Source organism: Canis lupus, chromosome 10 (genome assembly GCF_048164855.1).
Source record: "Canis lupus baileyi chromosome 10, mCanLup2.hap1, whole genome shotgun sequence".
Lineage (NCBI taxonomy): Eukaryota > Metazoa > Chordata > Mammalia > Carnivora > Canidae > Canis > Canis lupus.
Genome location: NC_132847.1, coordinates 32,291,530 through 32,316,616, shown reverse-complemented (window position 1 = coordinate 32,316,616; position 25,087 = coordinate 32,291,530). Strand labels below are relative to the sequence as shown.

General features: G+C 34.6%; 1 protein-coding gene across 34 annotated transcripts in view; it reads left to right on the top strand.

The window, feature by feature from the left end:
• The window catches only part of PTPRD (protein tyrosine phosphatase receptor type D), a 2,176,041-nt gene that overhangs the window by 256,022 nt on the left and 1,894,932 nt on the right, over window positions 1-25,087 (top strand). For 33 of the 34 annotated variants that reach the window (XM_072841327.1, XM_072841326.1, XM_072841304.1 and 30 more), the window contains exon 2: window positions 9,388-9,442. The exons of the other annotated variant lie outside the window; for it this stretch is intronic. The gene's annotated coding sequence lies outside the window, so the exon portion shown is untranslated. The remainder of the gene's footprint in view (window positions 1-9,387; window positions 9,443-25,087) is intronic. 34 annotated transcript variants of the gene reach the window in all.

Below are 25,087 nucleotides of genomic sequence, written 5' to 3'. Positions count from 1 at the left end.
TTAACTTGTAACATGTAAGACAATTGTCTGTTTTAAATGCAGGACCTCAACTGCTCTACCTACAGAGGTGATGTAAAATTTCTACTTGAATAGCAATAAATCATGTTAATTCAGCCCTAGTCAGATGAAACTGAGTAGAAAGGATGGATGAAGAATAGGAATGAGAATGGTTGCAACAAACTATGGAGTATAAGAATCTGCCCAATTGAAGTGATGAAGTAACATTGGGTTAAGTACTTCCAGCTATGAAACAAGAAGTAGATCAGCAGGAGTGTTTGTATAATCATACTAACCTACTGATAGTAAAATAGGAGTAATTTTGTAAGTTTTTATTTTAGTGCAGTGTTTGCTTACAAATTCAGTGAACACAATTGAAGTAGTCTCAAAAATGAGGTGAAAATGGACCACCTGCCAAAGGTTAATGAGATAAAACGGGGTTGCATTGGAACTACAAGCAGAGCTCTCAGATTGATAAAATAAGAACCCACCTTATACAGTCCTCTTTCCACTATATTCTCTTCTCAAAGTGAGGCTTAATGAAATTGGGTTTACCTATCAATGCCTCCAAAATTAAAATGGGTACCTAATAAGACTGACACTCAATCTTTCTAGTAAGATGCATTTTTCTTAAGAGAGTTGCTGACTCATCTATGCAAGTCTGCATTTTCAACCCATCAACCTTCACTATCAAAGTTCTATCTGGGAAGTGAACATGTCTATTATTTTGTGTGTCCATTTGCATTTTCCTAAGTCCTCAAATGTTCATTCCCTAAAAAGCTTAATAAATTAGTAAACAAAGGGGAAAATATGAGGCATGTTTTCCTTGTGCAAAAGTGAAATTAAATTTTAAGAATCCTGTACTTGACAAAGTAGTTAGAATTCAGACATCTGGAAGATACTAACCCCTGATTTCCCAGTATCATTTCTTGGATAAATAATGAATTTTGACCCAAGCCTCTGCACATTTGAAAGCTAAGGGCCTCAGCCATGACTGAATCCAACATGGGTATTTAGCACCTTGGAATCATTTCATGGCTTCCACACAATATCCTTTCTCAGGGATGGATAAGAAGGGATGTATAAGAAGTTCTCCTTGAATAATCCATTTCTTCTTTAGAGAGGTTTTGTGTATGACTCTTAATCTCCATCTAAGTGTAATTGGGCACTGAGAGAAACAGATTAATTGTTGTCAATTGTATGATAGACACTGCAGAGATCCAGGACAAAACATGATTCATTGATTATAATCATGTTCAAGTAAGCCGTCCAAGAGAATATCATGTAAAATAAATATTATGTAAAATAAAGGCAGGATTTTAGATAATAAAATTGTTTAGAATGCCTACTTCCAAGATAAATTGACTTGGTTCTGCATGTTACTTCTTAGTTCCTTTGACTGCATTTGACTATAAAAGGAAATTCCTTGCTGATTAATTGCTGAAACATTTACAAACCTATAAGGATTTCATGGTTCATCTCCCCTATGATAAAATACAGAGGTGGAGGAGGACTCTATTCTGACCACTAATGTAATAGATCTACTTGTTAACTCATAAAATATTGTTTAATCCCTATCGTCTCATAGCTTGTTAACTTGCACCACCCTACAAGCTAGTTACACCCCTACATTTACCTTAAAAAGCATCATTAATATTTCTCTTTTCATTTTTGGAAATATAAAGCATCTGAATGCTGAATTGCTTTCAGCAACTTGATCCTGAAAATCTTCTAGTCTTATCAGGGTAAACTTCTGGTGATCTACAAATCCCATCCTATATATTTTCTTTTTTCTCCAAGTCTTCTTCATATTAAAGATATGCAGGCTTATTCTTTATAAGTCAAACAACCATGCTAAGTAGTATCCCCTCCATGAGAGAAAAAAATTGATAAGCTGAACTTCATTAAAATTGAAAAATATCTGCTCTGTAAAAGACACTGTGAAAAAAATAAAAAGCCACAAACTGGATGAAAATATCTGCAAAAGACACATCTGATAAAGGGCCATGTCTTAGTTCAGGTTACTATAAAAGAGTAACATAGATTAGGTGGCTTAAACAATAAGCATTTATTTCTCAGAGTTCTAGAGGCTAAGAAGTCTAAGATCAGGATACGAATAGATTTGGTATGTGGTGTGTGGTGAGGAACCTTTTCTAGATTTCAGACTGCAGCTTCTGGTTGTATCCTCACATGGAAGCAAGAGAACAAGAGAGCTAGAGACACAGATAGCATTCAGGAAGGCTTCATTCTCATGACCTAATCATCTCCTAAAGGCCCTACTTCCTAATGCCATAAAAATAGATGTTAGGATTTCAACATATAAATTTGGAGGGGCACAAAAAATCCAGTCTATTGCAGCCTCTTATTCAAAATATACAAAGAACTCTTGAAACTCAACAGTACGAAAACAAAAAACCCTATTAACAAATGGGCAAGATCCTTAACAGACACTTCATCCAAGAAGGTATACAGATGGCAAATAAACATATGAAGAGATGCTCTACATCATATGTCACCAGGGAAATGCAAATTCAAATAATGAGTTATCACTACATACTTACTAGGTTGGCCAAAATCCAGAATACTGATAATACCAAATGCTAATGAGGATGTAGAGCAACAGGAATTCTCATTCATTGCTGCTGGGAATCAAAATGGTACATCCACTTTGGAAGATAGTTTGGCAGTTTCTTACAAAACTCAACAACTTACTCTAACCATATTATCACCCAGAAATCATGTCTCTTGGTATCTACCCAAAGGGGTTGAAATCTTACATCTACATAAAATCCATACATAAAAAAAAATTTAAAAAAATCCGTACATAGATGCTTATGGCAGCTTTATTAGTAATTGCCTGAACTTGGAAATAACTGAGATGCCCCTCAGGAGGTGAATAGATAAATAAACTATGGTATACCCAAACACTGGAATAGTATGGTGCTAAAAATAAATGAGCTATCAAGCCATGAAAAAACATGGAGGAACTTTAAACATTTCTTCCTAAGTGAAAGAAAGCAATCTGAAAAGACTACATACTGTATGATTCTAACTATAATACATTTTGAAAAAGACAAAATTATGTAGACAATAAAAAAAGATCAGCGGTTTCCAGGGTCTGCAGGGAAGAAAGGATAGATAAGCTAAGCACCAAAGGATGGTTAGGGCAATGAAACTACTCTCTACGGTATTATAATTATGGATATTTATCACTATACATTTGTTCAAACTCATTGAATGTACAATCAAGAGTCAGTCCTAATGTAAACCATAGATTTTGAGTGATAATGATGTGTCAATGTAGTTTCATCACTTGTAATGAATGTACCACTCTTCTGGTCTCTGGTCAGGGGTGTTGATAATGATGAAGGCTATGCATGTGTTGTGGTAGGAAGCATATGGGAAATTTCTGTATTTTCCACTCAATTTTCCTGTGAACCTACAACTGCTCTAAAAATGATGTTTATTTAATTTTTTTAAATCCCCTCAAAGAGAAAATAATTGTTTTTATTAACTATGTTAAAAAGGTACTAGAAATGAATGAGGAATTTGAACAGACATTTTTCCAAAGAAGATATGCAAATAGACAATAAGCACATAAAAAGTTTCTCACATGATTAGCCATTAGAGAAATGCAAATCAAAACCTCAATGAGATACCACTATAGTCTCAGTAAAATATGGTTATAATGAAAAAGACAGATAATAGCAAATATTCTTGAGGATGTGGAAAAATTGGAATCCTCACACATTGCTGACAGGAATATAAATGGGGCATCCATTTTGGAAAACAGTTCGACAGTTTCTCTAAACGATAAATATAGACTGGCCATATGATCCAGCAATTTCATTCCAAGGTATATATGCTCATGAGAATTGAAAACATATGCCCATAAAACCTCATACATAAATGTCCATAGCATGGCTTCATTTCTTTCTGTAAGCTCTAGGGGTACATACATTTCCTTGTCTTTTCCAGTTTCTAGAGGCTGCTCTATTCCAGAAGTTCATTCTTGTATCCAAAGCCTGCAATGACAATGGCCAGTGGAGTCTTTGTCAGACCATATCACTCAGATTCTTACTCTCCTGCCTCTCTTTTTCACTTACAAGAACTCTTATGATAACACTGGGCTCACCTGAATAATCCAGGACTATCTCTACCATCTCAAAATCAGCTGATTAGCAATTTAATTCCACCTAAAAACTTAATTATAATCCCCTTTGCCATGTAACATAATATATTCATACTTTCTGGGAATTACAATGTGGACATTTTGGGGGGAAGTTTTTCTGCCTACCATGAATGACTCTTTTTTGTTTGTTTTTTTATCATTTCTAAATGATTATTTTAAAATTAAGCCTAAATTCAATAGATATTGCCAAATGAAAACATCTTATTTAAACAAAAAAAAAATTAGTAGACATTTTTTAGAGCAGTTTTAGGTTTATAGCAAAACTGAGTGGAGAGTACACAGATACATCCCCTACCACAACACATTTATACTTGTTCATGTATTCAAAAAATCATATATTAATCTTCCAATTAATGACTCATTCTGATGACACTAAAAGTATTTAGGGACATGGAAACAAGTGGATTGGTGATTTTAGATGATTTATCATTAGAAGCTTAGATTTCTTTTGAAGGTTTTATTTATTTTATTTCAGAGAGAGACAGAGAGAATGTGTGCTGGGATGGGGGGGGGGGGTGCAGAGGGAGAGGGATGGCATCTCAAGCGGATTCTGTGCTGTGCATGGAGCCCAACATGGAGCTGGATCTCACAACCCTAAAATCATGACCTGAGCTGAAGCCAAGAGTCAGAAGCTTAACCCACTGAGCCACCCAGGTGCCCCAAAAGCTCAAATCTTAATATTGCCTCATAAAAATTGAAAAACACATGCCTAAAAGAAAAGCAAAAGGTGCTCATGAAAAGCAGCATTGGTTTGGACTAGCCCCGGTGAAAGGCAGTGGAGTGTGAAAATAGGCAGGAACAAGCAAGAGAAGCAGAAATCACAGGGGTGAGAATAGTGTGGATGTAGCTCTTGAGAATAAAAATTGTCAGAGACCTGTAGGGTGGGTATGTGTACTAGTGAGGGGTGAGAAAATTATCTTTTCCCCATAGCCTAGGGTTTGGCCACCTGGCAATTATTAAACATTTGCTTTATCTTAATGACATCACACTTGTGCAGCACATAAAATTATAACCCTTATAAGATTTCAAACAAATTGATAATCAAATCAGACAGATGGACAGACTCAAGATCAGTCAGAGTTGAGCAGTTGCTGTAAGGCCTATGCAGGAACACACATTCTGTGGATTTATGGGTACCTCTAATTTTCAGATCCACATCTTTTCTACCATTGACTTCAGTGACTGTAACCCAAGCACAGGAAAGCAAGATGCTCCTGCCTTCCCCCTTACCAGTCAGTCTACAGATGGGGGAAAGGTGCTCTCAGATCATTTCTCCAACTCTATTATTATGACACCGAACTTAGGATGGAAAAGGATAATGAGTTTGTTTTAAACCTATCTACTCAGATGTATTTTATGTACTCTACTCCGAATCTGGAATTCTAATATCACTTGCACCTTTGAATAATACCAAAGCTTATAAAAGTATAGCATATGTAGTCTATGCCATATTAAATTACTCTAACATACATGTTTATATTTTTCCAGTCTTCATTTTGTTTCCAGGTATTTCATACTCTGATTTGCATTCTTAAACATTCTGAATCAGGCAATTGATTGATTTGTTAATGCATTTAAGACACAAATTTAGTCCTCACAATGAGCCAGGTATTGTATTAAATCCTGGGGAGAATAAGGCCAATAGATATACTTTGCATTCAAGAAGCACAAATTCTTGTTTTGGGTGACATTAACTAGGAGCTATGGACTGAATTTTGTTTCTAATTTTTCTTTTCATAATTTTGTTCATGGACTTCTACTACTTTTTCAATAGAAACATTTATTCCAGCATTTTAATCTTAGGATACTATTTTGTTCTTTAAAATGCGATCACTGATTCTAATGTTTAATATTGTGGTTTTTGTATGATTAGTTAAATTTGATATAGTTTTACGTTGTCATACATAAAAGCAATTTAAAGATTACTCAAAATTAGCAAAATATATTTTCGTGTGTAAATTGATGTCAGAAATATATTGTGATGGCTTATAATTGATAATAACTGAGATTAGTTTCCTTATGCAAAAAATAATTATTGAGCACTTATGAGTCAGGAACTCTGGAAGGTAATTAAAATTCATCAGTGTACAAATAGATTAGTCTTTTTCCTTTAGCCTTCACAAAGCTCCCTTTCAAAGAGAAGCTGGGAAAGGAAAATAAGGCTCAGAAACAGAAAATTAAATAACAGAAGTATAATAAGTGTTATGCGAGATTTACTAGGGTTAACACTAGCAACCTAAAATGAGTATCTCATATAAATATGGACAACCAAGAAGACATAGCATCAGGGATTTTTTTCATGTGTTTCTGACTTTCGTTTGATTTTTTATTTTTTAATGTGGTATTTACAAAAGGTGTGGGGTAAAGCTATTTAAATGGAAAAGATGATTAATTTTAAAACAGTCATACCATCTATATCTTTGTGCCTTTTGAGGAATTGCACTTTTGTCATTTTTTCATTCAGAAAAATATTTAATTTCTAGCAGGAAATGCAGTAGTAGGTAAATGCATAATAGAGGAAAACACACGGTATACCTTAGTGCAATTTACATTACAACACAAAGGATTGTTTAAATTACCTTGTTTTAGTCTATGAATGTCCAGTATTCACTAGATAATTATACAAGCATATGTTGGAATTTGTCATATGAAATACTGTACTGAACGGAAAAATTAAGAATGAACAAAATTATACTTTAGATAAGCATGTGCTTTTATTTGGAGACAAAAATTTGTTTCTTTTTTATGTATTATTCAAATATTTTGTCTTAAAATACCTATCCTGTGGTTTTCTAGCGTATAAATTAATGCTTATATGTGTTTATCTATTGCTTCAAAGATTCACTAATAATCTTCCTTCTTACTACGTTAATGCCTTTCTCATTTCTTAATGCATGCATATTTTTATTTTAAATGTATAGAAATAGGAAGAAAAAAAAGGCCAGTGGCAATACTGAAGTTTTGAGATGTTTGAGTGTTCATTTGCAAACATTGTAAATTTCTTGTATATACTACTTGATTTAAAATGATGGCTATATTCTTGAATAAAAGTAAACAAGTAAAGAGGCCTTGTCACCTGTAAGTGACAGAAAACAACTTCAAGGGCACACTCATGATGTGAACAGAAGTCAATATGATCTGATGGTCTCCCAATGAAATGCATGTGAAGTCCATACTAATTAGCTTGTAAATCAGACTAATACTTGAGTTTATTTGGGCCAGAAAGACTACCTACTGTCAAGCAATCAAGTACTACCCCTTTAATTGCAATTTATTTCAACAACCACAATTTATTGATCCTAGCATACACTTATGCCACAGCAGTATCATTATTTGACTTTATTTTAACAGCTTCAAAAGGTTAGAAAGTTAGAAACCACTGTGAAAGAAACCATTAAAATGTTGAGTTGCTATTGCTTTATACTTTATGCCAAGCAGTGTTTACTATATATGTGGAATTATATAAAAGGAGAAATAAAAAGGACCTTATATTCATTGGCACTTAATATGAACTATTGCTTTCTTATACTGAATATTACTTAATAATCACAAAACACACAGACAAAAACAAGGAGGATCAATATGGTAGTTTGCATTTTACAGATAAGCTGCAGCTTAGAGACCTTAAGTACATTTCTCAGAACTGTAATGTTAAAATGTTAAGACCTCTATCTGACTCCAAGGCACATGTTTAATTGTTTGCATGATTTCTTACATGATTTTTGTACACTGAGTATTCTATAATACTGTGGTCAACTTCAAACACCCTAAGTGATACTGTAAGTGCAAAGACAGCTTATCCATGTGAGTTTTATATCCAGTATGATCTTTAAAACATAAAACATCAATATCTGATCACTCATTCATTAGCCGTATTATGTTGTATAAGCCAAGCCATTTTATTTATTTGTTTGTTTGTTTGTTTATGCATTAGAGTTGTGAAATTTCACTTTGGAATTTTCACCTAATTATATAATGTACTGAGTAGGTTTGTTAAAATAACTTTTGTAGCTTCAAAGAATATTTAGGAAACATTCAGTAGATATAGAGTGGTTTAAAGTTTGGTATTTCTTCCCCCCCACCCTAAAATTAAAAAGGCCATCTGACTTAATTTTGACAAATAAAAATTATGTATATCTAAGGTATACAGCGTGATTATTTGATATTGTGTACCATGTGAAATATTCATCACAATCAAATCGGTTAACATATCCATCACCTCATATAGTTAGCATTTGTGTGTGTATGTGTATTTGGTGAGAATACTTAAGATCTACCCTTTCAGCTAATTTCAAGTTTATAATACAGTATCGTTAACTATAGTTACATTGTTGTATATTGGATCTACAAAAGTTATTTATATTGTATAACTAAAACTGCATATCCCTGGACCAGAATCTTCCATAGCCTACTCCCTGATAACCACCATCCTATCTTTGTCTCTATGAATCTAACATTTTTGATTCCATATACAATTAAGAACAACATGCAGTATTTGCCTTTCTGCATCTAGCTTATTTCACTGAGATAATGTCATCAGGTTCTTCCATGTTGTCACAAATGGCAAGATTTCCTCCTTTTTAAGGCCCACTAATATTCCTCTGTGTGTGTATGTGTGTATGCATGTGCATATGCACACATATGAGTATGTAATCACAATTTCTTTATCCATTCATCAGTAAACAGACATATGGGAATGTAAATTGGCACAGCCATTAGAGAAAACAGTATGGGAGTTCCTCAAAAAATGGAACCATAAACATTATGATCCAGCAATTTTACTTCTGGATATATATCCAGAGGATTTGAAATCGATATCTTGAAGAGATATCTGCATTATTCACAAGCAAATATGTGGATACAACCTAAATGTTCCTCAATGGGAGAATGGATAAAGTGTGTAATTTTTTACACACACATTCTCAGTAGGCCTGAGTGACTGACTAGCTATCAAAAAGCTTCATGCACCTTCTGTAAATCCTTGACTAGATTTAAGCCAGTGTTAGTCTAGCCTACAGGAGGGGACAAAAAAGTGTAAGTCCTAAATTTCTTCTTTGTATCTTCCAGAGTAGCTATGCTTTCAATGTGTCCATTTTTGTCACTTCTATAAAACTTTATTCACAGAATAAACAAATAAATTGTAAAATGTTAATGAAATTAGAAATCCTGGATCTAGTCCAATGTCCTCACTTTTGCAGGTGAAGAAATGGAGAATCAAAGAAGTAAAGGACCAGTCTCAAAGTCACACTACTAGTAAGTAATGCCTGTAGAACTAGAATCAGATATCAGACTGTTTGACCTGCACCCTAGTAGTTGCAGAATGATTTCTCATTTTATACACAATGTTGAAAACTCTGTGTAAAGCTGTTTCTATCGTTTTTTAGACCACCTTGGTCAGTGGCATTAATTGAGTGCCACCTGTGTCAACTCGCTAAACACTTCAGAGGATACTTAGAAAGTGCAGTACAGGATGTTCTTTTTACAAAGAGACAATGTAGCTCATGAGATGGTACAGCAAAAAAAAAAAAAAAAAACTGGAATTCATCCTAAGGATTTCCATGTTCAAGATGCTTAATACGAATCGTTCCATTTAATCTTCAAAATATAATAGAGATGGTTTTATTCTTATTTTGGAAATAAAATGAGGTTTTAAGGTGGTTGATAGTTTGCCCAAGTACATAAAGCTATTTAATGTCACAGCTAATTTCAAATCTAAGTCTCTCTGACTTTAAAGATGCCCACTTTTGTACTACAGAATTCTGTATTTAAACAGAAAACAAATAAAGGCTTTGATCAACACAAATAGTACATAATTCCAAGCAAATATAATATAACCAGTTATAATAATATGCTGCATAGTTCAAGGTGCTAGCAGAAAATTAAATAGTGAAAGATCAGCTTGGTTGACCCTGTAAAAAAATTGACATGTTCTTGCTACAGACTCACACCTGACAATTCTTTCAAAGCTTGTTGCTATTAAAGGCATTATATATAATGATATCTGTATGAGCGGAAAAATATTGGCAACACATATATAATGCACTATAGGTAGAGTTTGAGGACTTCTCAAGCTACAGTGTAATGAGCGTTTCAAAGAGGGAAGGTTTACTTTAGCTGTTGGGATATGAAAGAATTGCCAACCAAAGTACATGACATTTTGAGCTGTATGGGATATACATATGAGGAGTTGGATAAAATCATTTTCTTTCAAGAAGAGTATATGAGAAGCATGGAAGTGGAAATAAGTAGAGACATTTGGCAATAGGGTATAGGCTAACTCATAGAAAATGACAAAGAAAAGTGAGACATTATTTCAAAATGCTGGGCTGAGATGCATTGGTAGAAGTCTTTGAAGCCTGGTTTAAAAGAATATATTTTACCATATAAGAAATAAGTAGTCATTAAATGTGTTGGACTTTTGTTATTATTTTTGTTTGTATAATCAGAGCTGTATCTTGGGAAAAAAATGTGATAGCTTTATGATGCATGGGCTACATGGGTGAAAATCAGAAGTGAGGAGACCAAATAGCAGGTGTGAAAATATGAGAGCAAACATATCTACTTAATGTTTATCTGTTAAGATAATTAGACATCTCCCCTCCCCAGTAGCTATAATCACTCAGATTTCTATAGTAACTTTGAAGGGGAAGTATTATTGACCTGATGTACCGTATCTTAAGGCAATTTTCCCTCAAGGAAACAAATAAAATTCCATAGATCCAATATCCATTTTTCTCCCAATTGCCCCTTTTCTTGATATTTGTTAAACAAATAAATAGGTCCTTTTCAATCTACATATCTACTTGAAAATTCCTGTTGTGAAAGGGAGAAGACAGATGTCATGATAAATTTTTTGTTGTTGTTGTTGTTATTATTATTATTATTATTATTATTATTATTATTGAATCCTCTCTCTTCCTAGAGGGATCTTTCTCAGTGAAAACTTTCCTTGTGTTTTGAGGATCCCTGTTTACTTAAAATTTGCACTTCAGATGAAGGAAGGCAGGAGTAAGGGATACTCTTTTTATCTCCTGAGGTAGCATAAACAAACTCAAAGTAGTTTTGTTATCCTAAAGAATTTTACTGGGATAACAAAAGAGCACAATAATGAAAAAACCTTCATGCAAACTTTAAATCATTTAGCTTCTGAAAGGTCAACTGCAAGGTTTTAACACCCAAACAGGGAGGAAAGAGCCCTAAAGCTCTCTGCCCTTGTACTAGATAAACAGCACAACTCTTGCTCTTAATGAAGATTCCACTTTAAACCCACAGAACTCCCCTAATTTTAGAACCGTTCTTATTCCAGGAATCCTATGCATCCATTAATGAAGCTGAACAATACCATCCCAAATAGCCTGTTTCTTCTTAACTATGATCTCTTAAGTAATGGAGGTTGCACTCTGAATAATTTGTTTTCTTCTTGCTCAGTTGATTTCACACCCATGAAAATTTTTTCAGATATTTTTTTCTTTCTTACATTACATTTTGACCCTGGGTCCTCTTTAAGAATGTGCTTCTTTGAATTTATATTAATTGGCCTTATAAGCAATATATCTGCTAAATGTATCCCCTTCATATTGAATCTCTGTTCTGCTTTCTTAGAGAGAAAAAGTATTTTTTTTATCCTTTCCAAACACTGGCTATCCCTCTCAAAGGCAATACCATTGCCATTAAAGATATTTTTGCTAAATTGATACATATTAACATGAACATTTCTGAGCTTCTAAGGAAACAGCACTTTCATGTAGGGGCTATTCAAGTTTATATATATATATATATTTTTTTTCTTTTCAAAAGCTTTAATACTCAAGATGGGAACAACAGCTGGAGCATTCTAGTGGCAGGATAATCATTTCGTTTCTAGAAAAGGTTCATTGCTGAGGTACCAAAACAGATTATCATGCTGAAGAGTTCTCTCTTCCTTTTGCTGTGTTCTTCCCTGAATAAGCTGTCGAACAAGGCAGAAACTACAAATAAAGCTTATTTCTACTGCATTCATGAAGCTTTTCTCAGTGTCAGTGTTCTGAGATTTGACCAAAGAATGAGTGCCACCTGAAGGCTTTCCTTCATCCACCATATCCAAAGGTTCTCTCTTGTCTAGGTTCTTAAGCATGAAGATGCTAACAAAAGCATTTCTCGATGGGGAAAGCAAACAGATAGCTAGCTATTCATTATGGATTCTCCAGTGTTCCTAACTTCTAACTGAAAGATTTCAACATATATATAGATATAGATAGATGATAGATAGATAGATAGATAGATAGATATAGATATAGATGATATAGATATAGATATAGATATAGATAGATATAAAAATAAAAAAATAGATATAGATATAGATGATATAGATATAGATATATCTTGACATTTTGTTTGGCCAGGTATTTGTAATAAAAAGGTGAGTGAGAGTTTTGGGTGAGAAATGGAAGTGGCACTCCAACTTTACCAGTAGATAGAGTGAAAGTCAAAATAGGCCAGCCTGTGAGGGTTTGATACGAGCACTGAATCTCCACAGCACTGTGTATGACACACAGAAAACTATTTGTTAAGTGAATACATATATTACTGGCTTGCAACTGGCAGCCTCTTATCTGTTTTGTTGTTGTTGTTGTTGTTTTTTGTTTTTTGTCTATTGGTGAAAGTAGTCTAGCAGATCAGTTAAAGATGACATTCGTATGGGTAGAAATCTAGCCCTAGAATTCAGGCAGCTGCCTCAAGAATCAGTTCTCTGCTTGCTTGGCTGTCATTCAATAGCCTAAAAAGAGAGTTTGTGCCGAGACTGAGCTGTAGCACCAACAAGATGGTCTCCACATTGTTTCCTGGTTTTAACTATGGTACTGCTAGCAAGACTTAGGGGCATCCATTTACAGTTTTCTTTTTATACGTTCCAAATTGGTCTTTGAGGTAAAAACAATAAAAAATAAAAATAGAATGAGCTTCATGTGATAGAGATGAAGCTTCATAACTTTTAATATCTCATGTAGATAAGTGAGGGAAAACATTTGCTTTGTTTCCCAAAAGGATACATTAATAAATTCTATAGTACTATGACATTTTTAAAGAAAAAAGGGATTGTTAAAAACGTATTTTAGCATAAAAATATCATTATGGGAGGTTCCTTGGCACAGAGATAAAGACTATAGATTCTTCAGAAACTCAATATGAGTAAAATAATGGATTCTACCATTTATTATTTGTTTGACCTTGGAGAGGTTTTCAAATATTTCTGTGCCTCATTTTCTTCCACTGTAAAAACATGCACTTCATAGAGTTATTCTAAGTATTAAGTTAATGCATGCAAAGTTTCTGACACATAAGCATAATAAGCTTTTGTTTTGAGCATTGTTAAAGTTTGCTGACTTAGTATTATATTTACATCTGAAATTTTTGGTTTCTTGAACTTCTCAAATTATCATGGAAAAGAAATAAATCATGAGTCCATATACGAAGTCTTGTTTTATATTTACGTTTCAAGAGCACAAATTCTGTATGTTAAAATATTATTAATTTGTTTAGTATATATTCAGTTGCGCTCTGCCTCATATTTTTCTCATAAATTTCCTATTCAAATGCACAGTAAGTTGATAGATATGATTCTTTGGCACCAAGTCTAAATCCATTTGGAATGTGACATTAAGAAAAGTAAGCATGCTGCGTTGGTAATATATCCATATCTATAAATGTATTAATCTGTATGTGAATTGCTATTTCTAACCCTCACTTTTTAAAGATCTTTGCATTAAATTTTATTTGGAATTTGTAATGAAATGCATGCACATATAATGTGATATTGAGGGGGAAATTCTTTTTATAAATTAACATTTATTAATTGACTTAATTTTAATATTATACTTCACCTCCACACACGTTTAAGAAATCAAATATGGACCACTAAGTTTTGAAATTATAAAATTGAAAAGATATTTTGTTGAAAGAAATTATATATTCTAGAAAATTTCACTCTATGCCTATTATTTTGCCAATGTTGCACTTCGAAGCCAATTCTCCTAGTCTGCTTTATCAAATGGTTCCCTAACGGTTCTTGAATATGGATCCTCTCTACTCAAAACCTCCCAAGAAGTTCGTTATTTTTTCATTGCACATCTGGAAACATCTCATCTCCATGTATATACAGGATAGCCTTCAATTCTATCTCCAGATTCCAAAGCACTAATTGTCCTTTCCAGTCTCATTTTAATATCATGCCCTTGATTGCATCCTTGGGCTGCATCTCTCCTCCCATGATGCCTTAGTGTCTTTTTTCTGATATTGCTCTTATCAAGAACCTCCTTTTAGTTATTTGCCAAACCGGTTTTGGCCACTAATGGAAATAAAGCTTTCTTTTATTGTTTGTTTAAAACTTGTTTTATTGTTTCTTTTATTGCTTTCTCACTTGTTCATGATTTTGTTTAATCTTCGATCATCTAGGTTGTCAGAATTTAATTTTCTTAACTATTGGTGCACCAATTCCCACCGAGCCCAGTTCTTCATGTTATGTTCTTACCTGTGACTGAATTCTGGCCAGAGGAACATAGGCCAAGCTATGTGTTCCACTTTCTGGCCCACACAAACTTCTAATGCCTGATTCTTCATGATTTTTCCCCTCCTATTTTGACTTTCAGAGTCATATAAAATCAGTGGTCTTCCAAAACACTTTTGCTCTGTTTCCTTTTTCCTGACCAACTTACTAATCTCTTTCCATCCATACTCTGGGATTCATTCTTGGCTTTCACCTAGTTTGGCTTAATGTTGGCTAGAATTCTACTATATCCAGTAAATATCACCAACACTCATTTTAGTTACAGACACAAACAGAAAGTGGGTAATGTCCCACTAGCATTATGCTGAGGGCTGAATTTGTTTATATTTCCATGGGATTTTTATATATACTTTTGGAGAAAGTTAGTTTGCTAGGAAGAGGGACTGACAAAAATAATAAGCTCAATAGTTTTAAGTGACACTTTGAACCAAACTGAGGAACGTAAAGTGAGGCTATGGGAAAGCACAAGAACATTGAAACAGAAGTATTTCTGTCAGTGGCTTAAAGAAGTTCCACATTCCTGGAAGAAAGAGAAGTAATAGTAGAAAGTCCTGTAAAAAAAGAAGTTTTCTCCACAGGATGAGGGAAGGATACCTTTTAAAATTTGGTATATTGGCCTTTTATAATTTCTGTTCATAGTCTTTGTTAACTAAAGTGATGAACAGCTTTCAGACTTTCTCCAATCTTTAGTTTACACCTACTTTTATGTACAATAAATACTTAGCTTTAGCACCTTGCCATTTGGTATTTGCCAAATACCAAAACATGATATTTTTGTGTGTATATTAACCATGTTTTCTTACCACGTAAAGTGGCCTATTTAGAATATTTCATTCTAAACAGTATTTCATTTTATATGTTAAAGATGACAATGACGAAGACTTGGGTCAACTTTTACATGATTTCTGTAGCATCTGGTAAAAGGAGGGGAATTTTTTGTAGCAAGAGAAAATATAAATGTCCTGTATTTAATGTCCTAGTTCAAATGATAAGGTAGCAAGACTCACTCAAGTGCCCAAGTGCAGGAGCTTATTACAGTGTTTTGTTTTGGTGCAAATTAATGATCAGAGACTGAGATTGCCTTAGCCAATAGTTTATTTAACACAAGGTTACCGTGGGAATTTCATAAGCCAGTAGCATACAGGATAATGTCTCTTAATAAGCCAGCAAGGAAATAAAATAGATCTAACCTAGTGATAGATTAATCACACTATTGTTCCAGGCAAGGAGAGATGAAAGGTAAAAAGTCCACATTTAGTTAAGGCATACCTTTGTCTGAGTTGGTATTCAAGAGAAGTGGCTAACCCAATTGGTAGTAGGTATCCAGCTGCCAGTGCAGGAGTAAAAGGACCCTGTTGCTAGAGCACGTTGCTAGGGAAACAGCAGGACAGGGCTGGTGATGGGTAAGAGGATCTTCTTCATGGGGCCACAGACAGCTTTCACCACAGCTTGTAAAAGAATCACCCTCAAAAAAAAAAAAAAAAAAATCACCCTCGCTGTGGTGAGAGCTAATTGCAGTACAGTCTTCAAAGAGCGACTGTCGATCAGCAAAGTATAGCATTGCCCACAATGAACATTCTTGAGTAGTCCTCACAAAATCTCCATGTTTATGGTTAAAATATCCTCTTGCCACAATTGCTTTTTCCTATGTTTTTATTGCTAAGCTCCTAGTGAGACCCCGCAGCAGCTGAGCTACTGAGTCCTTATTGGTGAGAACAGATAAGATGATGACACCTTGACCCAATTTACTTCATTCTTATATCAAAACAGCTTAACATGATTTTAGCAACGGACTGAGTGATTTTCATTGGTATCCTAGTGCATGCATGGAAATGGCCGCCCTTAATTAGGTAGACTAATATCCCTTCTGAAACTGTACTTTTTCTAATAGAAGTAAATATTATCTCTCTCCTCTCTCCCGACCTCTCCAGGTCCCCATACCCCTCAAAAATGAAATTAGAAAACAGCAGATTCCACTCTTGTCAGGGAAGCCAATTAAATGGCTGAGGGTGTCTGTTTCTGTGTCCTTTTCAGAAACAATTGTATCATTAAATCGCTGAAATTGTAGTGTCAGCAGGAAATAGAGCAAATAGCTGCCAAAGGGAGAAAAAATATGAACCATACAGCTACTTTGATGTCTTCCGGCCCTCCTTCCCAGTGTCTATTGCTGAACAAGCTACAAACAAAATGTGAGGGAGCAGGGGCTTATGTGTATGAGCCTGGGTGGCTTTAACCTCCTTTGCTGGGAGGCTTGCTCACTGATTTCTTCTGCTCCCACTTGACACCTTAGGCAGACTACACTAACTAATCAATGTTTCAAAACACAACTCCCACTGCCCTGGCCTCTGTTCCTCTCCAATTACTCTTCACTCATGGAACTTACTGTCTCATCTTCTTTAAAACAAACAAACAAACAAACAAACAAACAAACCTTCTTTGATTCATTCAGCTATTTCCTATGGAGCTCCCACCTTGGACTAGTGAAAATATATCTGTGAATAAAATCTCTGCCTTTAAGGAGATTACTTGGGGGTAGTAAAAACAAACCATAGATTATATACATCATAAAGCTGTCAATTATACAGTTGGGTAAGGGAAAGGAGTCAGGGGATTACAGTTTTTAATCAGATAGTTAGAAGTTTGGGGGAAAATGTTTCATGCTATCCTCAGAGGCTCATGGCATCATGGTTAATAACACAGACTCTTACCAGATTGTTAGGGTTCTCCATGCATCCATCTCTGTCACTTATTAGTTGAGAGACTTAGTTTATTTTTCCAGTTCTCAGTTTCCATATCTCTAAGGATCATATTAATACCTATTGAGTCATACTGTCTATAAAGGATTTTTAACATAATATGTACATGTTACATAGTGCACGTAGCAAGTACATAGTACAATTTGAATTCTGTCATTGTTAAGTTCTGAGAAGAGTATATACCTCATTTTAGAGATATCTGAGTATGAAAACCCAAAGATGCTTCTTTTTTCGTTGCTGATCTGAACCTCAATTATATGACCAGGAAAATTAAGATAATCCCTACCATTTAGAGTCATTGCCAGGATTATAAGAAAGTTCATATTATACATTCATAGAAGATCCTTATTAAATATCATGCTCTCTCCTCTTCTAACTCAGTTGAAATGCTTTGACATCTTATATTTTCCCAGCTAGTGAAAATCTTAAATCTCCTGGTTTCACTCATGGTGCTTATTACATACTAGCTTGTGCTATATTGGATTTCCTCCTTCTAAAACATCATAGATAATTAGGAGCACACTGTCGATTTAATTGTAGCTTTTCAAGGGGAGAAAAGAAACACTCCCACAGTAAAATGCACCTATCAATTATACAATGTGCCCTGTTTTTAAAGTGATTTAAATATGAAAAAATAAATGATGTCAGAATCAAGGAAATGTGTTACTTTCTGTTTATGTCTCATTGCTGCTACTGTGTGATTAACTACTCAGAAACTGTATAATTCTTTGTATCCTTTCCTTTGCTTAACCCATTGCCTTGCACAATGAAAAAACTCAATAAATATTTCCTAGATGATTGAATGGATGACTGCAAAATTCCCCACACAAAAGAACTGATTTATGTTTATACACATCAAATAAAAGTGGATGTTGGTTTTTTAAGTAGGGGGCATTTCTTAATTCAAAACTGCCTAAAGATAGAAAGCATATAATAAGTTTTTTTAAGCAATAAACATGAAGAGCATTTAAGATGTTTATTTCTGTTGATTTTATGATTTGTTAGGACTCGTTTCGATTGTAAATTAGAGAAACTCAATTCGGACTAACTTTAGCAATAAAGCAGGAGTGGTTTCTATAAATGTACAGAATTCTAGAAGCAGAGTTTAAGAGCTCATGAGCTGGAATGCAATACAAGTCTGATTGTTCCACTTCTAGCACCCGTTTGTTTATCAATCCTGTCTTGATGCTAACAAACCACTCTTAGCTGAGTGGCATCAAACAGTCTATGGATCAGGAATTCAGACAAAGCACAGATGGAATGGTTTGCCTCTGCTCTGGGGTGTCAGGGTTCTCAGCTAGAAGACTTCAGCTGAGGATAATTCAAATAGGGGCTGGCCTCTCTTCTTTAAATCCTCACTGACAGCCTCCTCCATGCTGATCAGGGTGCTGCTAATAGTCTTCTCAAGGCCCTTCAAGCTTCTTTCACTGCTGAGCCAGAAGCCAATGACACCTGGTTTGGGTTTTGAGTGATAGCGCTAACCTGGCTGTATACTAACGTATGTCAATTAGTATTTGGTCAGAGAAGCAAAAATAACTGTGATGCTATGCAATAAGGGATTTATTACAGGGATCTTATGGAATTATGGTTGCTGATGGGGACATTTCCACTAGGCTGTTGCTTCTGTATCTGACGTTGAGCCTGAAGTTGCTGTAAATTGGTCGGTTATTAGGTGACTGTGAAGTGGAAGAGAGCAAGGACAAACCTGAACCCATGAAGATGAACTAGAACTCCTGTCTCTCACCACCAATGTTAATGTACTGATGATCTGTAGGAGATGTCAGCAAACTTTGCCAAAGAGCCACACATACATTTAGCCCCAACTCAGAGAAGCTGGAGGAGAATCTCTGGGAGCTTAAATGGTTGCATGTTTCAGCGCTCCCTTATCCCAACAAAGTAAATCAACAGGCAGGGGCATGTACAAGCTCCCCCAGAGACTGACATCCTACACCCGATTCTAAGGAGAAGAATATCTATCACTTCTTTACTTGCCGTATCATGTGCAAATTTCTCTTGTGACCTAACTGGAAAGCGTTGTTGGACAGGAAAAATTATCTTCTACAATTCAAGGTTCTTTTGGCTGGTCTAAGAATTAAGTTGACATGAAGCAGATTAACGAGAGAAAATCAAATCTTATTACATAAGTCTGTAAGAGTATGAGGCCTACCGGAAGTCAGGCAATTGAGGCTAATATGCCATCCAGAGCTAAAGAGAAGAGGGTAGGTGTTGGGACTTCCAAGAGAAGGAAAACAATTCACAGGAATATGAAAAAGAGTAAATGTTTGGTAAATAAATGTTTGTGGGGACATACAGAAATGATGGGATGTAGAGAGGAATTTTAACAGATTTTACTAGGTCCCTCCCTGTCCACAACACCTTGTTTATATTACCCGAGTTATCTGTGATGGTAACTCTCTTCCAAGAACAAGTCCTCTATCCAACTGCTTATCCTATTAAGCAGTTAGGGTTAAAGGTTCTTTCTGATTCTTCTGTTTCTTAAAAATAATCAGCCTAAAATAATCTACATGCCAAAGAGAGACATTTTGAGGTGACATTTTGTTCCCCGATGCCATACAAGGTACAAAATTATGGGAAACAGTCCCGGCCTAGCTGAGGTGACACAATAAAAGGTATTCCAAGCAATGTGCCTCAGAAACCATTAAAACATTTATTTCCATTGACCACATAATAAGCTTTTGAAGTTATAGAAACCCAATCTGGACAAATGAACAAAACAAGACACAACAAGATTGTTTGAAAGAACGTTCTGAGGACTTCCATCATTGTGACGTTTTGACATGACGAAGTTGAAAGAGAATGGGGTGCTATAAAACAAATAACTATCTTTTGCTTTTGAAATCCCAATAAGTTGAACTTCAATCTTTATATCACCCCCTCTCTCTATTGTAATTACTTAATAATGCTTTTACTGTATACCAGTGAATTTTTCCTAATAGTTAGACCAGAACTTGCAGAACATGTAATCAAGTGTTTTTCAAGCATAACATTTTAAAGCCTTAGTTCCAGCAAGTCATTCCAAATCTCATAGGAAAACTCTCTTGACAGTAGGTATGTTGACTTGATTCCAGGACATAAAGAGGTCTTATAAAAGTAACTTTTCTTTCTCTGTATACACTTGTCTAAGTTACTAACAAGTTCCTCTGGGCAGAGAGAAGTTTGTATAAGTATGTGTGTTTGTGTGTGTGTGTATCTGTGTGTGATGCACATTTTAAAAAATGAGATTCTTGTACTCTCAAATCTTGAAAAAAATGTAAAAGTCTTCTCTTAGAACTAAAAAAAGGAAGAAGTGCAGGGAAGAAGGGAACTAACAATATATTGTGCAAAAACATTTTAAAGTACCAGGTGTAGAAAACCTGGGTGGCTCAGTATTTGAGCATCTGCCTTTGGCTCAGGTCATGATCTCGGGGTTCTGGGATCAAATCCTGCATCAGGCTTACTGCAGGAAGCCTGCTTCTCCCTCGCCTATGTCTCTGCCTCTCTCTGTGTGTCTCTTATGAATAAATAAATAAAATCTTTAAAAGTTGATTCAATAGTCATCATCATGAAATACAGAGCTGAGTTTATGTCTCAGTTACTGAGATAGTATTCTGGAATGGCCCCAGGCCACTGATTAAAATGTTTGGTTCTCAGTTTTCCTTAGGATTCCTAATTTTTCCTCCTGGTCTGTGTAGGGCCGATTAAATAAAATGTTTCTTTTGTTTAGGTTTGTTTTTATTTTTTTTTTACATTTTATTTATTTATTTTATTGGACAGAGAGAGAGAGTGAGAGAGAGTAAGAGAGAGAGCAAGAAGAGGCACAGAAGGAGAGGGAGAGAATCTCAAACAGATTCTACACTGAGAGTGGAACCTAATGTGGAGCTTGATCTCACAACCCTCAAATGAAGACCTGAGTTGAAGCCAAGAGTCAGATGCTTAACCCACTGAGCCACCCAGGTGCTCCTAGGGTTGCTTTTTTTTTTTTTTTTTTAAACGGTAGCTAATATACAGAGGTAGATAGTTTGTGTCAGGGACTGTAGAGGTCCTTTACCTTTCTCGCCCATCCAACCCTAGCAGCAGGAAATTTTTATAAATAAAATTCCAGAAATTATGATGGCAGTGTAATATGTTCCCTGTGGCAAAGCCTTGAGTCATTCTTCCAAGAGATATCAAAGAGTGGGGCTGGGAGTTTGCAGGAGCCCTGGAACTATCACACAGTAATCACAATGAGGTCTCTTGACAAACTTTGTATGGGTTCGAGCCCTATATAGTGATATATTGACATGAAGGACAGAAAAAAAGATTTATCACTTCCTTGTATATCTTTTCTCAGGAGGTTTGGAAAGAGGAAAATTAATTTCAAATAGTATATATTGTAAATCTCCTGAGGTTTTGCCAATGGAATGTTTTCCTCTCCTTCAAGCTTTAAGATGTGCTTTAATACACATTCATCTTATGCAAGAACTCTAGATTTTATGTTTGTCCAGCAAGTGGTCTCTGGACTCATCGTCATGATATGGAATATTCCAGAAGTTAGTGCAACACTGGGAGTTAATTTCATTAAATCTACCTAGTACATGTAAATTTAAGATCTGAAAATAACCCAGTTACTACAAACCATTAAGAAATGACAGAGAATATTACACAGATGTGTGAACATTTTGTAATTATTTCTCTCACAGCCATGAGTTAGCTCACTGAGTGATGAATGATCTGGTGGCTTCCTTCAAAGAAGTCAACTTTCCTGATAATAGTATTTTATTTTAGAGGAAAGAGTCACATTGGTTCTTTAAAAATCCAAAAGTGTCTTTGATCTTGATCACCTACTAGACTGTGAAAATCAGGTAATAGTAATATGTCTTCTTTAGATACATATATTTTAGTAGTGTTTATATAACATGTAATGTACATAATATACATATATGTGCATGTTTGTTTTCAGTGTCTGTGGAATTGCCCAGGAGAGAATCAGTAACTGACAAATCAAACGAATTAAACATCCTCTACAACCATCACAAAACTCTGAATATAGGTTTTTCAGTTAGCAGATGTTTCATACCAGAGTGCTTATTAATGTTTTGAAACCCCATAGCTATATTGTATTCCAAATAAATTTTAGATTTAAGGAATAGACATTGCATTATAGAACTCATTTGTTGATATTTCAGTTATAATCTGATCAGAATACATTTTTAAAGAAAAAACAATTTAATATAGACTGCATAGTTCCATTTAAAAATATTATAGCATAAGCAAACAAATATATATATATCATACATATAAAAAGAATGAAAGTGGTTTCTGACATTTGCAGATGATTTTCTTCTTCATACTTTTCTACATTTCCTAAAGTTTCTTTTTTTTAAGATTTTACTTATTTATTCATGAGAAACAGAGAGAGAGAGAGAGAGAGAGGCAGAAACGTAGGCAGAGGGAGAAGCAGGCTCCCTGTGGGGAGCCTGATGCGGGACTCGAACCCAGGACCCTGGCTGGGATTACAACTTGAGCAGAAGGCAGATGCTCAAAGGCTGAGCCACCCAGGCATCCCTCATTTCCTAAAGTTTCAAAGGCTGTTGTGTTTTATTTTCATAGTTTGCTAATAAAACCAAAATGTGAGGCAATTTGAAAATAAAGAGTAAGTTTTGAATCATATTAAGAAATGGATATAGTCTGAAATAATTTCAGTCGGGGCATTTGGGCAGCCTGCTTCTTCCTCTGCCTCTCTGTGTCTCTCATGAATAAATAAATAAAATCTTTTAAAAAAGAGAAAAAGCTTCAATGTAGTGCAGTTGCATCTGTTACGATTAGTATATAAATCAGTAGTTTGAAATTTAGACTCTACAAAGGATATTTATTTAATACTAGGACCTCAGTGCTATGGCTGAAAACTGGTTTTCTAAAAGACAAATATTGAGCCTGAAACAATATCAAACTATCTATAATGTGCCATTGGGAATTTTCTTATGAGATTTAACAATAATAACAAAAATTCAACGTTTGGGAGTTAGCTTCATTAACATATTTTATACTATCCCATATATTTTCATTATTTTGTTTGCTGACTACTATGAGGGTACTTTGAAATTTGTTTAATTAATAAATCAATTTATTCACAAGAAGACCATCAAAAAATGTCTAACAAATGTAATATACTTAAGTCTCTGAGTATAATCAGATTTATAATGGCCAAGTCAGCATATTAAGGCCTTCTCCTTAGACATTAGCATTTTACAGAATTATTTGCAGCTTTTTATTGAGGAACACAAAAGTTGCTGAATCTAGCTGACAGCTTTCCTCATTTGGACTAAGTTTTGAAAAATTTCCAGTCAAACATTGTAGATTGCTTTTTAATTGTGCTTTTTGTTTTAGCTTAGAGAAATGAAGAAATTATAGGAAGAGAACAGATATCTACCTTAGAATTAGTCAGTGGATCAAAATCCAAGTTTGGATGTTTGCTTTGGGGTATTTTTTGATATTTTCATCAATGTGAAAATAAAATTACCTGAAGGCAGTTTCCATTTTTTAAAAACTAGTACTATATACTAGTTTGTGGATTTCATACTTGCTTTTTCCAGTTAACCTCATGAAAAAATATACTTAATATTTTGTGAGAGTGGTACTATAAGTCAATAGTATATCTAATGATCAATTTTTTTTTACCCAGCTCAAATTCTTCTTTTAGTCATTATTCTGAAAAATCTGGCAACAATTACGTAATTATTACTAAATGTGAGATTAATTTCATGAATTGAGAAAAATTTATTCAGCTTGAAGTTTTGATTGTTTCTAAAGATTTGTTTTGTTGGTGTATTAAAAAATAAACATTTCTTAATGCCTCATTATTTTTCTTTGAGTTTCTTATAATAAAGTTTTCAAAATAGCAAAGAATTTAAGCAGTGTAAAAATAAACCAAGGCATTGTTTAGCAAAAGTTTGCAATTCCCCACTTATTGATGCCTCTCTCTTTTTAAATAATGAGGTAAACCATTATTGGTTTGTTTATGAACATAGGGTTAAAGACTGCATATAATATAAAAACTAGTAAAGTAGTATGCATTTATTCCAAATTCATTTCCCAAAACACAACAATAAAAAAGTATGGCCAGAATAGAGATTTAAATGCTGCATAAATGTAACATGATTTTTTTATTGTTATCTAATGTGCATTATCCTTGCATCTCAAAGTGTGGCGAGGAGTATTACTGGCAGTATTTACGTTACCTGGGAGCTTGTTAGAAATCAGAATCTCAGACCCTACTTCAGACCTACTGAATCATAATCTACATTTCAACAAGATCCTCAAGCGCTTTGGTGCATATTCAAGTTTGAGGAGCACTTCTCTAGAACACCTGTTTCTCCATTTGCACTATGCAGTAGCTTGGGACAAGGAAAGAGTGCTTATTTGGAATCTACAGCCACTTTGGCATAAGTAACTACTTTAACACATAGTATCTAAATGGCATACCCTTCAAGGAATCTGAGTCTCCTTCATAAAATGCATTAATAATAATACCCACTACAAAACATTGTTATGAGCCTCATCTAGGTAAATTACAAAAAGGCATTTTTCTTGCTAAGACTATAGATGTGTTAGTATAATTTGAAA